Raw genomic sequence first — 13,855 nt, forward strand, 5'->3', positions numbered from 1 at the left:
AGATCAAAGTGCAAAAATAGCCTAGAAAAGCACTCAGCCTTTGAACCTGTGCCACTCCCCTCTGTGCCTTCTCTCGAGGTGCCCTCTGTGTCTGGGATTTTATTCCTGTCCTTTGTCCCCAACCCCGCTCCCCCCTCCACTTGCACAAAGATATAGGGCGAGAGCTTGGATTGCAAAATTAACCTGAGTAAGCAAACAGGGAGCACCAGGATGTCTTATTACTCAGGGCTCATCTGCATGCAGAGTTGCACCAGTTTAACGACAGGTGCAATTTTAAACTGATCTACATAAATTAGTGCAAAAGGCCGTGTGGGGGACTCTGGATAATACCAGGTCTGTTTTGGCTTAGCAGGAGATTGATTAGGAACAGGTTTAAGCTAAACTGTAATAAGCCACTTCTGAAATGAACTAAGTGTGTGCAGCCTGGGTTTTGCACCAATGTAACCAAACTGGTATAACTAAACCAGTTCAAATTTAATTAGTTTCCTGTTCCAAGTGCTAAAGCCAAGGACAGTAATGCCAATGGGGGAGCAAGCTGGATTCCAATCTGCCTCATGCAGCATCAGTCAAGTTGTCCCCTTAATTCTCACTGTAGAAGTAAGGTGATGTAATGGGCTGGGAGAACACAGCTTGAATTTCTGATGCCAGGTAGAAGATGCAGGGCTGGCAGCTAGAAAAACTGAGCCAGAAGGTCCAATAAAAGAGATTACCTCACCCACCTTGTCTCTCCAGATTCTGCTGTCACTTGGTGCATCTAGAATAGAAAAACAAATGCTCACAACAGAGCAGGAGCCAGCAATGGTGCAGCTGCTGGGTGCTAAACTGCTCTAGGTGCTATGACTCCCTTGACATGAGGGGAGTTATACTATCAGAGAATTTGTCCTCCCGTGTAGATGGGACTCTGGCGTCTGGTAAGAGCACTGTCTACATCATCTACATAACTGCAACAGCTGTTATACAGTACAAGCAGTCATTTTGCTAGTATAGACAAGGCTGCTGGAATCATTGGGTGTACCTGACAACAGAACTTGGTCCTCCATCATCCTTTGACTTGGAGAATGAGGGAATCGGAGGAATACAAGCTGTCAGAGCAGTGTTCTGCACTATAACTAAAGTAACGTTATGGCCTCAGTCCAAGGCCCCGTGGAGAGCTGGGATCAATCTCTTTAAAGTGGAAAAGACTCTCTGAGTTTTTCATGTTTATTCCAGTGCCAACTAGTTCCGGCCATTGAGCAGACTCTCAAAGAACTTGGTAACCACGCCACATGGTTTATCTGGAACGACTGCAGGGCTGGCGTCTATTCACCTTGCCTTCAGAATCTACCACTGGCCCACTTGACTTCACTGCTGCTGAGGCTGATGGGACAGTGAGGGACTGTCAATGGGATGCACTGATCACTGGCTAGGGAGGACAAGGCAGGCTGGCCAGCAGGAAGTATTTCCTAGCAACGCTAAACAGGCTTCCTAGGGAAGTCACTAAACATATGGGAATGTGGGAAAGAGAACAATCTTCCAATGGCCAGGCAGGAACTGGATGATCTCATCAGCCTTTCTAGGATTCCATAACTGAATCATTGTTCTGTGGTTCCAGGCTGCAATTACTAATTAATAAGTGAGGTACAGCCCCCTCTTCAGGAGGACAGACACAGGATAGCCCTTCATGCTGTGTGTGGCTCCTTATCAAAACCACTCCAGCTGTCTGGGGCCTCAGCATGGGGAATTTCCCTTCTCCTGCCTAAAAGTAACTCAGCTGGGCTCTCCTTCCTGTATTCGCTTAACAGCCCAGAGTCTGGACCGAAGGCTCTCTCTCGCCAGCTCCCCTTGGCCCTACCTGGGTGAGTAACCAAACGTTCTTTTAGCCAGAGCATGTGGTAGATAAGGTGAAAGGGAGAAGAGTCAGTTATGTTGTAAATCAAGATTCTGGAACTATGGAGATAGAGACACGACACCTCTTTGTCTCTCTTTGACAGAAATAGACCAGAGTTTTTACAGATTGCCTTAGGCTATTTATTTGCAGGCTGAGAAACTATCTTAAAAATAAGCCCCTTTGTGGCTCAATATGGCCGTATTTAGCTTTGCCTCCAGGCTTTCTGCTGGCTCACAGAACAAAAAACAGAACGAAACGAGTTCCAGCTGGGCTACAAGAAGCAGGGATAATTTGACTGTTTTTCAGTCCCAAGGTTCCCATAGATTCCTGGGTGCACAGAGCACCTGGGTGGTACATTCAGCTGTAGAACATAGGCATTTACATTTCCTGCACTGGTTTAAAATGCAGGACACGAGAGTCCCACGACCAAAGTCCTAGAACACAGTGAGCTGTGAAATTAAACCCTGTAGAACATTTTAAGGCATTGTTCTATTTAGAGCAACAAGCGACTAGGCCACAGAGCTTACCCCTTGTAACGTACTTTAATGACCATGTTCTCCGGTGTTTCCTGAAGCCTCCGGTTTCCAAAAAGTGATGGTGGTGCGTGAGCAGTGTGCTGCGGGAACCCAAGACTGGAACGGCTGACCATGCTGTAGGGCAGGACTGAAGTGTACAGGCAGCCTTCTGGGAGAGCCCACCATGGGCTAGCAGGAGTTGCTACAAGTCAGCAGTGAGGTGCATAGGCTGAAAGCTGTGGGGGAATGGTTCAACTTCTCTGCTTGCAGTGTGGATCCTCTGCTTGTTCCACAGCCGGATAGGCATATTCCCTAGCACCTTACTGGCAAAAAATGGCTAATAATTAAATGGAAGATCGGTCCAGCGTATGTGAAAATCTGTGCAATATTGTGCAGAAATGGGGAAATTCCCTGCAGTTGTCACTGGCTCTTTTTTCCTGTCATTATGCACCATTGTTGCTCATGAGCACCCTACAATAACAGAAGCGATGGTGCCGGGGGAGGAGGGAGGGAAATGTGATAAGGAAACAGATCGTAATGTCGGTTTTCCAATATATTATGAGAAGAAACAGCTCAAAGATGATTTGACTCTCCCCTAGGCAATAAAGGCTGGGGAATTCTCACAATCTGAGCTGCTCATGGTGCCAGGAAAGCTTCGGTAACTCTGGAGCCGCTCTTTGCACTGTATATAGGCGTGCCTCTCGTGCATCACTCTTGACCTTCATGGACAGTTCCCCTTGATATCAAGGGGAGCCAGCCATAGTTACAAGGTTAGGCAAATATGTGGTCATTGTGAAACAAAGCAGTGAGTCTCTGGCATTCTGAGGAAACACAGTGACCATCCTCTAGCTAGCGGAATGCTTCGTCTGGCAACTCACAGTTACATTGGTATAATTCACTTGTGAAAACTTTAAGTAAGAATGGATTTTGCACCTCCATGCTCCCCGTGCTCCACCTTCACCTCCCCAGTCTGGCAGGGGGTTCCATCTCTGAGTCTGTGATGTCCCCCCTCTATTTGGCATTGATGAGGCCTCATCTGGAGTACTGTGTCCAGTTTGGGGCCCCACACTAGAAGAAAGATGTGGAAAAATTGGAAAGAGTCCAGCGGAGGGCAACAAAAATGATTAGGGGGCTGGAACACATGATTTATGAGGAGAGGCTGAGGGAATGGGAATTATTTAGTCTGCAGAAGAGAAGAGTCGGGGGGATTTGATAGCTGCTTTCAACTACCTGAAGGGGGGTTCCAAAGGGAATGGATCTAGACTGTTCTTAGTGGTACCAGATGATAGAACAAGGAGTAATGGTCTCAAGTTGCAGTGGGGGAGGTTTAGGTTGGATATTAGGAAAAACTTTTGCTCTAGGAGGGTGGTGAAGCATTGGAATGGGTTACCGAGGGAGGTGGTGGAATCTCCTTCCTTAGAGGTTTTTAAGGTCAGGCGTGACACTGCTCTGGCTGGGATGATTTAGTTGGGGATTGGTCACACTTTGAGCAGGGGGTTGGACTAGATGACCTCCTGAGGTCCTTTCCAACCCTGATATTCTATGATACTCACTGGCTTAAGAGCATCCACCTAAAGGTTCAGGGTTTCTGTTCTATTTCTCCCCGCCCCAGAACCAAGGAGTCCTTGCTGACAGCTGCTGACAGTCCTTGCTGACAGACTCCCCCCTCTACTAATGCTAGGTGCTTCAGAGGGAATGAACAGAACAGGCAATCATCAAGTGACCAACCCTAGTCATCCAGTCCCAGCTTCAGGCAGTCAGAGGCTAGGGACACCCACAGCATGAGCTTGTATCGCTGAACAGCTTGGCTAATAGCCATTGATGTATTCTCCGTGAACTTATCTAATTTTTTTAACCCCATTATAAGTTCGGCCTTCACAGCATCCCCTAGCAAGGAGTTCCACAGGCTGACTGTATGTTGTGTGAAGTAGTACTTCCCTTTTGTTTGTTTTAAATCTGCTGCCTATTAATTTCATTGGGTGACCCCTGATTCTTGTGTTATGTGAAGAGGTAAATAACACTTCCTTATTCATTTTCTACCCACCATTCATGATTTTATAGCCCTCTATCATAACCCCCTTTAGTCGTCTCTTTTCCAAGCTGAAAACTCCCCTCTCTTTCTAATCTCTCCTCGTATGGAAGCTGTCCCATACCCTTAATCATTTTTGTTGCCTTTCTCTGGACCTTTTCCAATTCTAATATATCTTTTCTGAGATGGGGCAACCAGAACTACATACAGTATTGCAGGGGTGGGCGTACCATGGATTTATATAGTGACATTACGATATTCTCTGTCTGATTATCTATCCCTTTCCTAATGGTTCCTAACATTCTGTTAGATTTTTTGACTGCTGCTGCACATTGAGCTATATCATCAGCATGGGACCTGCTCTCCCTTGGCACCCTGCAAATCACAAAGGCCACCATGCATAAGTATCTCGTAATGATTACCGATACTGCCAGATGCAAGCAGACAGCCAGTGGGCATCTAACATGTGGGGCAAAGACCATCTTTTTGTTCTGTGTTCACACAATGGTGTCCTGGTCGTTGGGCAGTCCGGGGCTGCTTCTTGCTATGACAATACGAATAGTAAATATTAACAGAATCAGATGCAGGCTTAAAGGCTTTTTTTTTTCCGGAGTGACTCTGTGGGTTGGAGAGACTGAGAGGAAGCAGCAGATCGTGAGCAGCCCAATGTTTACTGCAGGCACCACAGTGGCAGTACCCACTTCCATCCAGGAGTGGAAATCCCCTCCACATATGTAATCAGCCTTCTGCCTCCCTGCCTGCCTCTTCCCCCTTCACAGATAGCCAAGGTGGATCAGTGATTCGAAGACTCCAAACCATTCGAGTGCTAAATTTAGGAAGGGAAACTTAGGGAGATAAGAGTGGTTGCCTCTTTCTGCTCTTTGCATTATAAAGGCAATGACAGCGTTCTGCAGCCATGATCCAGCACGCTACAGCTCAGGCGAGTGATCCCATAGGGTATGGGGCCGCCAGTCCAGAATGCTCCAGAACATCACAGTGTGCAACTCCGATGCTACAGGGCATGGGGCCGCCAGTCCAGAATGCTCCAGAACATCACAGTGTACAACTCCGATGCTACAGGGCATGGGGCCGTCAGTCCAGAATGCTCCAGAACATCGCAGTGTGCAACTCCGATGCTACAGGGCATGGGGCCGCCAGTCCAGAATGCTCCAGAACATCGCAGTGTGCAACTCCGATGCTACAGGGCATGGGGCCGTCAGTTCAGAATGCTCCAGAACATCGCAGTGTGCAACTCCGATGCTACAGGGCATGGGGCCGCCAGTCCAGAATGCTCCAGAACATCGCAGTGTGCAACTCCGATGCTACAGGGCATGGGGCCGTCAGTCCAGAATGCTCCAGAACATCGCAGTGTACAACTCCGATGCTACAGGGCATGGGGCCGCCAGTCCAGAATGCTCCAGAACATCGCAGTGTGCAACTCCGATGCTACAGGGCATGGGGCCGTCAGTCCAGAATGCTCCAGAACATCGCAGTGTACAACTCCGATGCTACAGGGCATGGGGCCGCCAGTCCCGAATGCTCCAGAACATCACAGTGTACAACTCCGATGCTACAGGGCATGGGGCCGTCAGTCCAGAATGCTCCAGAACATCGCAGTGTACAACTCCGATGCTACAGGGCATGGGGCCGTCAGTCCAGAATGCTCCAGAACATCGCAGTGTGCAACTCCGATGCTACAGGGCATGCGGCCGTCAGTCCAGAATGCTCCAGAACATCGCAGTGTACAACTCCGATGCTACAGGGCATGGGGCCGCCAGTCCCGAATGCTCCAGAACATCGCAGTGTACAACCCGCAGGGCATAGGGCCATTGGTCCAGAATGCTCCAGAACGTCACAGTGTACAACCCCGACACTGCAGGGCCATCCCTCCAGAACGTCACAGCGTACAACCCCGACACTGCGGGGCACGGGGCCATCCACCCAGAACCCGAGGGTAGTTTCCTGGTGGTCCCTCCCATCCTTTTGTCCCGCTGCTTTCCCTTTCCCTTTCCCTTTCCCTTGACCGTACCGCTCCCTCTGCTTCCCCCATGCCCCCCCCCCGCCCTCTCTGTTTAGATCGCCCTCCGCCTGCCGCTGGCAGCTGGTCTGCGGCACGCCATTGGGGGGGGGGGGGATCTGCGGGTTAGCGCTCAGCCCGTCAATCACGGGTGGGAATTTCCAGGGGAGGCGGCGCTGACTCACACTTCCTCCGCCCCCGCCTCCTCCCGCCGCCCGCCGGCCAGCGCGCGGGGCGCTGCGATGTCCGAGCCGCAGTCGCCGTAGGGCGCGCGCTGCCGGCGGACCCGGGCTGCCCGTCTCCCAGGTAGGACGAGACCCTCCCCCCCCCCCCCCGCTTGCAAAGGTGCACGGGCCCCTCCTGCAGCCGGCCCCGCTGGGGGGGGGCCCTGGCGCTGCTGCTGCCTGGCTGCGCCGCGCCGTGTTGTTCTCGGCTGGCCTGGCTGCGTCCCCCTTGCCGGGGGGCTGGGCTGGGCTGGGGGGCTGGCTGGGAGGGAGACTACAGCTGAATGTTTGGAAAGCAAACCGGGGCTTGACAGATCGGGCTTCTCTCTCTCTCTCTCCTCCCTCTCTGCCCCCAGCAGCTCGGCTGTCTCCGGAGGCGTTTTGCTTCCCCAAGTGCCCCCCCCCCCCGCTGTGGGGCTCCTGGGAAGGAAGCACCGTAGGTGTGGGAATGGAGGTGGTGCCCCCCCCCCCGGGGGGGATGTTGTTATTGCAGAGGGAGTGGGGCGGTTGATGGAAGTCACGCTCTGCTCCGCTTCCCCGGAGCAGTGGGGTCTGTGGGGTGGGGTTCCTACAAGGCTGATAATGGGTTCTGTGCCATGGAGGCCGGGGCGTGTGTGTAAAGCCACCCCCCCCCACCCTCTCGGCGGCTCTTCAGACATCTCCTGCATGGCCCCCCACCCCGGCACCAAGTGACTGACTCTTTCTGAGCGGGCCTGGAGGATTCATGGACCTGCAGTGGAAAGGCTGAGGTGCGGTGCCCACCTGGCGAATCATGAGACGTCGTCCTGCAAACCCATTCACCCCAAAGATCCCCGGCAGTGCCACACTCCCTCGAGGTCCCCCCTAAGGCACAGTGTGCATGGGGTAAGGTGTGGGGGTGTTACATGCTGCCCATACACAGCGCAGACCTTGGGGGTGTGCTGGGACCTGGGGTGCTGCTGATTATAGATGCCACTTACAGCTCTTCCTTGGGGACAGTGTCTGTCATAGTAGCAGCTTCCAGAAGAGAAACGTACCCATTCCCAGGAGCCATTTGAGGCTCCTTGGTGAGTCCCTGCAGGCTGTGCCTCCCCAGGTAATATTGACGGCGTCCTGCTCGCATACAGTATTTTTAATCCGAGAGTCTCTATGGACTTTATGGACATACGTTAGATAAACCTTGCAACAGCCCTGGGATAATGATATGTAGTATTATCCCTGCCATACGGATGGAGACGCTGATCCTCTGGGAAATGACTTGCCTCGCTCACGTCGCTCACCTGTAGAACCCAAGAGGCCTGACAACCTGTCCTCTGAACTGATCACTAGACACAGCCTTCTCTGCTAACCTTGTCACAGATTGACCAAATGACAAAGGGAGCGTCGTGCACGGAAGGCCTCGGAACTGGCCTTAGAAGAGTGTCTGGTGGACACCTGGTTCTGTGTGCTGCAAGTCAAAGGATCTGATGGGGGGAAAGAAACATCTCAATAGTCAATCCAGTTGTGATTTTGAAGAACAACATCCTAGCTGATCTTTGAAAGAGAGAGCCGTGTTCTCCCTGCAGTTTACCTTTCCAGATTTGCATTTACCTGGCTTTGACTGAAAAGCAAAGACGAGCCCTAGGAAAATATAACTTGCTGATTGCCTCTTTGGGTTAGATCAAAGGTTACTGAGCTGTGTAGTCCATGGACCATCAGTGGTTCACAGAGTGCTTGCTAGTGGTCCAGACAGCCAGCTGGTCATATGGGGCTGGCATCTCTCCTTGCTTCCAGCTCCTGCATCACACAAAGACAACTAAAAATGAGACCAGGTTGTAATGGTAATGAGGAACTTTAACTATCCACTTATCTGTTGGAAAAGTAATATGGCAAAACACACAATCTCCAATAAGTTATTGGAACGTATTGGGACAACTTGTTTCAGAAGGTGGAGGAAGTAGCCAGAGGGGAAGCCATTTTAGATTTGATTCTGGCTACCAGGAAGGAATTGTTTGCAAATCTGAAGGTGGAAAGCTGTTTGGGTGAAAGTGATCTTGAAATGATAGATTTCATTATCCTAAGGAAAGGAAGGCATGGAAGCAGGGGAATAAGGACAATGGACTTCAAAGAAAGCAGACTTTAACGCACTCAGAGAACTGGTAGGTGAGGTCCCAGGGGAAGAAAATGGAAAGGTAAACATGTCAGGAAAGCTGGCATTTTCTCAAAGAGACAGTATTAATGGCACAACAGCAAACTATTCCAATGTAAAGGAAAGATAGGAAGAATAGTAAGAGGCCAATATGGCTCCATCGGTTAATAATCTGACAATCAAAAAGGAATCCTACAAAAAGTGGAGACCTGGACAGATTGCTAAGGATGAATACAAAAGAATAGCACAAGCATGTAGGGACAACATCAGGCTACAGCACCACCTAAGTTGTGCCTGGCAAGGGACATAACAGGCAATAAGACAAGGTTCTATAAATACATTAGGAGCGAGAGAAAGATGAAGTAAAGTGTAGGTCTACTACTTAGCAAGTAAGGAGAGCTAATAGCTGATGACATCAAGAAGGCTGAGGTGTTTAATGCCTATTCTGATTCACTTACAAAAAGTTTAATTGTGACCAGATGCATGATTAATATTAACAACAAGGGGGGACGGACATAAGCCAGAACAGGGAAAAGAACAGGTTAAAGAATATTTAGATAAGTTAAATGTATTGAAGTTGGCAGGGCCTGACGAAATTCACTCTTGACTACTTAAGGAACTAGCTGAAGCAATCTTGGAACCATCTTCAAGAACTCATGGATGATGGGTTGAGGTCCCAAAGGACTGGAGATGGGCAAACATAGTACCTATCTTTGAAAAAGGGAACAAAGAGTACCCAGGGAGTGGGAATTATAGACCAGTTAGCCTAACTTTGTTACCTGGAAAGATACTGGAACAAATTATTAAGCAATCCATTTGTAAGCACCTAGAGGATAATAGTTATAAGGAATAGACAACATGGTTTTGTAAAGAACAAATCATGTCATATCCACCTAATTTCCTCCTTTGACACGGTTACTGGCCTGGTGGATAGGGGGAAGTAGTAGACCTAATGTATCTTGATTTTCGTAAGGCATTTGCCACAGACCCTCATGACATTTTCATAAGCAAACTAGGGAAATATGGTCCAGATGAAATTACTGTAAGGTGGTTGCATAACTGAAAGACCATACTCAAGGAGTAGTTATCAGTGGTTCTCTCTCAGACTAGGGGGATATTTCTAGTGGGGTCCTGCAGGGGTCTGTCCTACGTCCAGTATTCAATATTTTATTAATGACTTGGAACAGAGAGTATGCTTGTAAAATCTACACATGATACCAAGCTGGGCGCGATTGGAAGCATTTTGGAGCACAGGATTAGAATTCAAAATGACCTTGATAAATTGGAAAATTGATCTGAAATGAACAAGATGAAATTCAATAAAGGCAAGTGCAAAATATTACACTTAGGAAGGAAAATCAAATGCACAACTCCAAATGGGGAATAGCTGGCTAGGTAGCAGTACTGCAGAAAAGGATCTGGGGGTTATAGTGGATCACATACTGAATATGTGACAAGAATGTGATGCAGTTGTGAAAAAAGCTGATGATCATTCTGGGGTTTATTCACAGGAGTGTAGTATGTAAAACGTGAGAGGTAATTGTCCCACTTTGCTCTGCACGAGCAAGGCCACAGCTGGAGTACTGTATCCAGTTCTGGGCGCCTTTCAGAAAGATGTGGACAAATTGGAGAGAGTCCAAAGGAGAGCAACAAAAAAGATAAACAGTTTAGAACACCTGACTTACGAGGAAAGCTTTAAAAAACCTGGACCTGTTTAGCCCTGAGGACAAGAAGACTGAGGGGAGTCCTGATAACAGTCTTCATATATGTTAAGGGCTCTTATAAAGATGACGATCAGTTCCCCATGTCCACTGAAGATAGGACAAGAAGCAATTGACTTAATCTGCAGCAAGGGAAATTTAGGTTAGATATTAGGAAAAACTTCCAAACTATAAGACTAGTTAAGTATTGCAGTAGGCTTCCAAGGGAAGTTGTGGAATCCCCGTCATTGGAGGTTTTTGCGAACAGGTTAGATAAACGCCTGTCAAGGACGGTCTAGGTTTAGTTGGTCCTGTCTAAGCACAGGGGGCTGAACTAGATGACCTCTCGAGGTCCCTTCCAACCCTACATGTATAAGATTCTCTGAAATACATGCGGTCCTTCCAGTTTTACTTTCTCGTGTAAGCAATTGTTGTTGTGACCCCAGGGATGTTGTGTGGTCCCAAATGAGAGGGGAGATGTCCGGGAGCCAGTCCATCTGTTAGGATATGCTCTGTCCTATGGGGAAAGTTTGAGCAACACAGATCAAAAAGACAGTCCCCACTCCACAGAGTTTACAATAAACAGAGCAAGCTTTGTCCGTCATTTTTCTTGTCTTCTGTCCAGGAAACCTAGTAGAGGACCAGGCTGGTGTGCCTACCAGATTGCTAGTTCATAATAATACTCATTTACATAATAACACGCATATGCAGTTTGGCACAGCCCCCACCCGTAATCCCATAGTGCTCCCTGGATTATAAAGATGCTTTCTCTGAGACAATCTGGAAAGCATTTAGCGACAGAATGGCACGTGCTCCAGCTATTGTAAGCTCTTTTAGTCCAGAAACATTCCTCTCTATATTTATAAAGCATGGTGTACATTTCCAGCTCTACATACATGTTTTGTAACAATATTAGGTGTGAGTGAATGAGCACCTCATAAGGGCTGGGGTAGGGAGGCCTGTTCCCCTGCCATCCTCAAAAAGCTTTTTGGTTATTTCCTGCAGCTTAGAAATCACGCTTCTAAATGTAGGTATAACAGCAAATAAATTTGTTAGTCTCTGAGGTGCCACAAGTCCTCCTTTTCTTTTTGCGGATACAGACTAACACGGCTGCTACTCTGAAACATCTATGGGAAAACTGATCTGTTTACTAATGTACCTGGAACCACACCTGAAAAGCTGGAGCTGTATCATGACATAGCTGCATCATATGGTGACCTCAGCAGGGTCAAGGCAGAATAACTCCCCCAACACACGGCATGTTGGATAGTCAGATGTGCTGAAAGGATGGATCCTAGATGCATCTGAGGTCACTGTTGAGCACTTGCTTTAGAGAGTGAGCTGGATGACTCTTGGTATTGCTTTTGGGTATCTGTTGGAGATGGAAGTGAGAGCCTTATGCAGTGTTATTAATGGCATTGGAAGCAAGATAAAGGTGGAAAGGAATGCACAAGTCCTTCCCCTTATCTTATTTCCATGCTTCTCAGGTTTTGGGTGGAGGGGGTATATCCTGGAGCAGCCTCAGCTATTGCTAAATGTAGTTATTGTTTGTTACCTCCTGCAAAGACAATTATGGGATACTGGAGTTGGGGGTGTGCATCCCACATAGCTTGAGCCATGGTGTTTATTCTGGGAGCTCTGGAAACAGTGACACTCATATAAGATTTCTCATCCGGAGCTCAGAACTGTGTTTGAAAAGGCAAAATAATGACAGAAAGGGAAGTGAGTCTTTAACGGCCTTTTCTTCTTGTAGCACTACGGGCTGAGCTGATGCTATAATACCCCTTCAGCCTGACCCGCTGTTTTGCACAGGGCTTGAAGTTTCACTTGCCAATGATGGGTACGAAATGTTGCCGGGTGAGTGAAGAGAGCATAGAGGAGCTTAGCCATCAGTTTCTACAGAATTTCAGCCTTTATTTAAGAATTCTAGCTCTTATGGTTATGAAGATAACCTTTCAAATGGGACTTGGTTCCATGCTGACTTCCTGAGTCTGCTGGCAGTGTCACTGCCACTGTTGCTGCTCAGAGTTTCCTCAAGCAGCAGCAGAGTACACTTAACAAGTTCTGCTTCATTTTAAATGCTGCTGTTTGGAGCTTTGAAGGCTGCTGGGAAAGCATGTCAGTTTATTCTGCTACTTTGGAAAGCTGTGATCAGTAGCTGAGGCAGGTACTGATGCAGTGTGGGAAGCAAAATGAAAATACTTGGTCTAGGGAAAGGGTAGATTAATAGAGAGAACTTATCTTCCCAAAAGAGGATGGGGTCCCCAAGCAGCATCCAAGGACAGAATCCTGCAAAGAAGACCATCACCCCACAGAAGGGGTTTAGCTTCTGATCAGGGCGCTACTGCTAAAATCTCACTATTGGTGCTCCTTTGCATTGGTCTCTGGCTAATAGGTGGCTGGTAATTGCTTCTAGCAGGAACCTATAAGAGCAATGGCTTTCCTGCTTGCTAAAAAACCTGCCCCCTGCATGGTCACTGCCCCCAGGGGAATTACAAGAAGAGCTGGAAAAAATTTTGATGAACTATTTTTCCAGTGACAAATGCTGTTTCATCAAAACCGAAATGTTATGTGGAAATGTATCTGTTTGGGCACAAATTTCATTGGGACGTTTTCTTGGGTCAGGGGTGGAATTTCTAGACAGAGGGTACACCTACACTGGAGGTGTCGTTTCCAGCTTGTGTAGACCTACCTCTGCTATCTAGTATTGAGTTGGCACACAAAAACCAGAAGTACAGCCATAGACAGTGGGATGCCCGGGTACAGTCTGGTAAGAGATCCTAAGTACATACTCAGGGCAACTAGGCTATCCTGCAAGTCACTCCATCAGGCTACACTTTTTTGTTTTGTTTTGTGTTTTTTTTTTTTTTGTGTGTGCTTGCTTGATCAGAGCTAGCCTGGGTACGTTTGCCAAGCTGGAAATTCCACCTTCTTCAGCTCCCATGTAGACATACCCAGAGACCGAGACTAGAATATCTGATAGCCCAGTGGTTAGGGCGCTCAGCTGGGGAGGTAGGTAAAGCAGGGTCTAGAACTACTAGGCTATTGGCTATTCTGGGGTGTGTCTCTAACCCCCCCACGCCCCCCCGACAAATAAAAAACGGCCAAAGGTCGTGGTTTCATTTCGGATCAGAATGAAAACAAATTTTGAAACCTTGCTTTTTGAATCCTTGAAATAGTTGTTTTCCAGCCAGCCCTTATGGTAAATAAAACTCTGGCATGGTCTCTGCAGGCAGACGGCTAGGAGATACCCAAACTCTAGGCTGAATTCACTGTCGTACAACCTGGATTTTGTTCTCCAGGTTCAGCTCCTCGTTCAGGAAAGTCCCTTCTCCCGACCAACTCCCCGCCCTGCAAGTGTTCTGGCACGCGCTTCCCCCTCCGGCTTCGCCTCCA

General features: G+C 48.3%; 1 protein-coding gene across 3 annotated transcripts in view; it reads left to right on the forward strand.

The window, feature by feature from the left end:
- Positions 1–1,697: 1,697 nt before the first annotated feature.
- TNIP1 (TNFAIP3 interacting protein 1) overlaps positions 1,698–13,855 on the forward strand; it is a 45,810-nt gene continuing 33,652 nt past the window's right edge. For 2 of the 3 annotated variants that reach the window (XM_084636510.1, XM_084636512.1), the window contains exon 1: positions 6,599–6,734. The gene's annotated coding sequence lies outside the window, so the exon portion shown is untranslated. Of the gene's footprint in view, positions 1,836–6,598; positions 6,735–13,855 lie in introns of those variants that run through there. The other variant, XM_084636511.1, reaches the window with a different exon arrangement.

Source organism: Lepidochelys olivacea (genome assembly GCF_965140295.1).
Source record: "Lepidochelys olivacea isolate rLepOli2 genome assembly, chromosome: 8".
Classification (NCBI taxonomy): domain Eukaryota; kingdom Metazoa; phylum Chordata; order Testudines; family Cheloniidae; genus Lepidochelys; species Lepidochelys olivacea.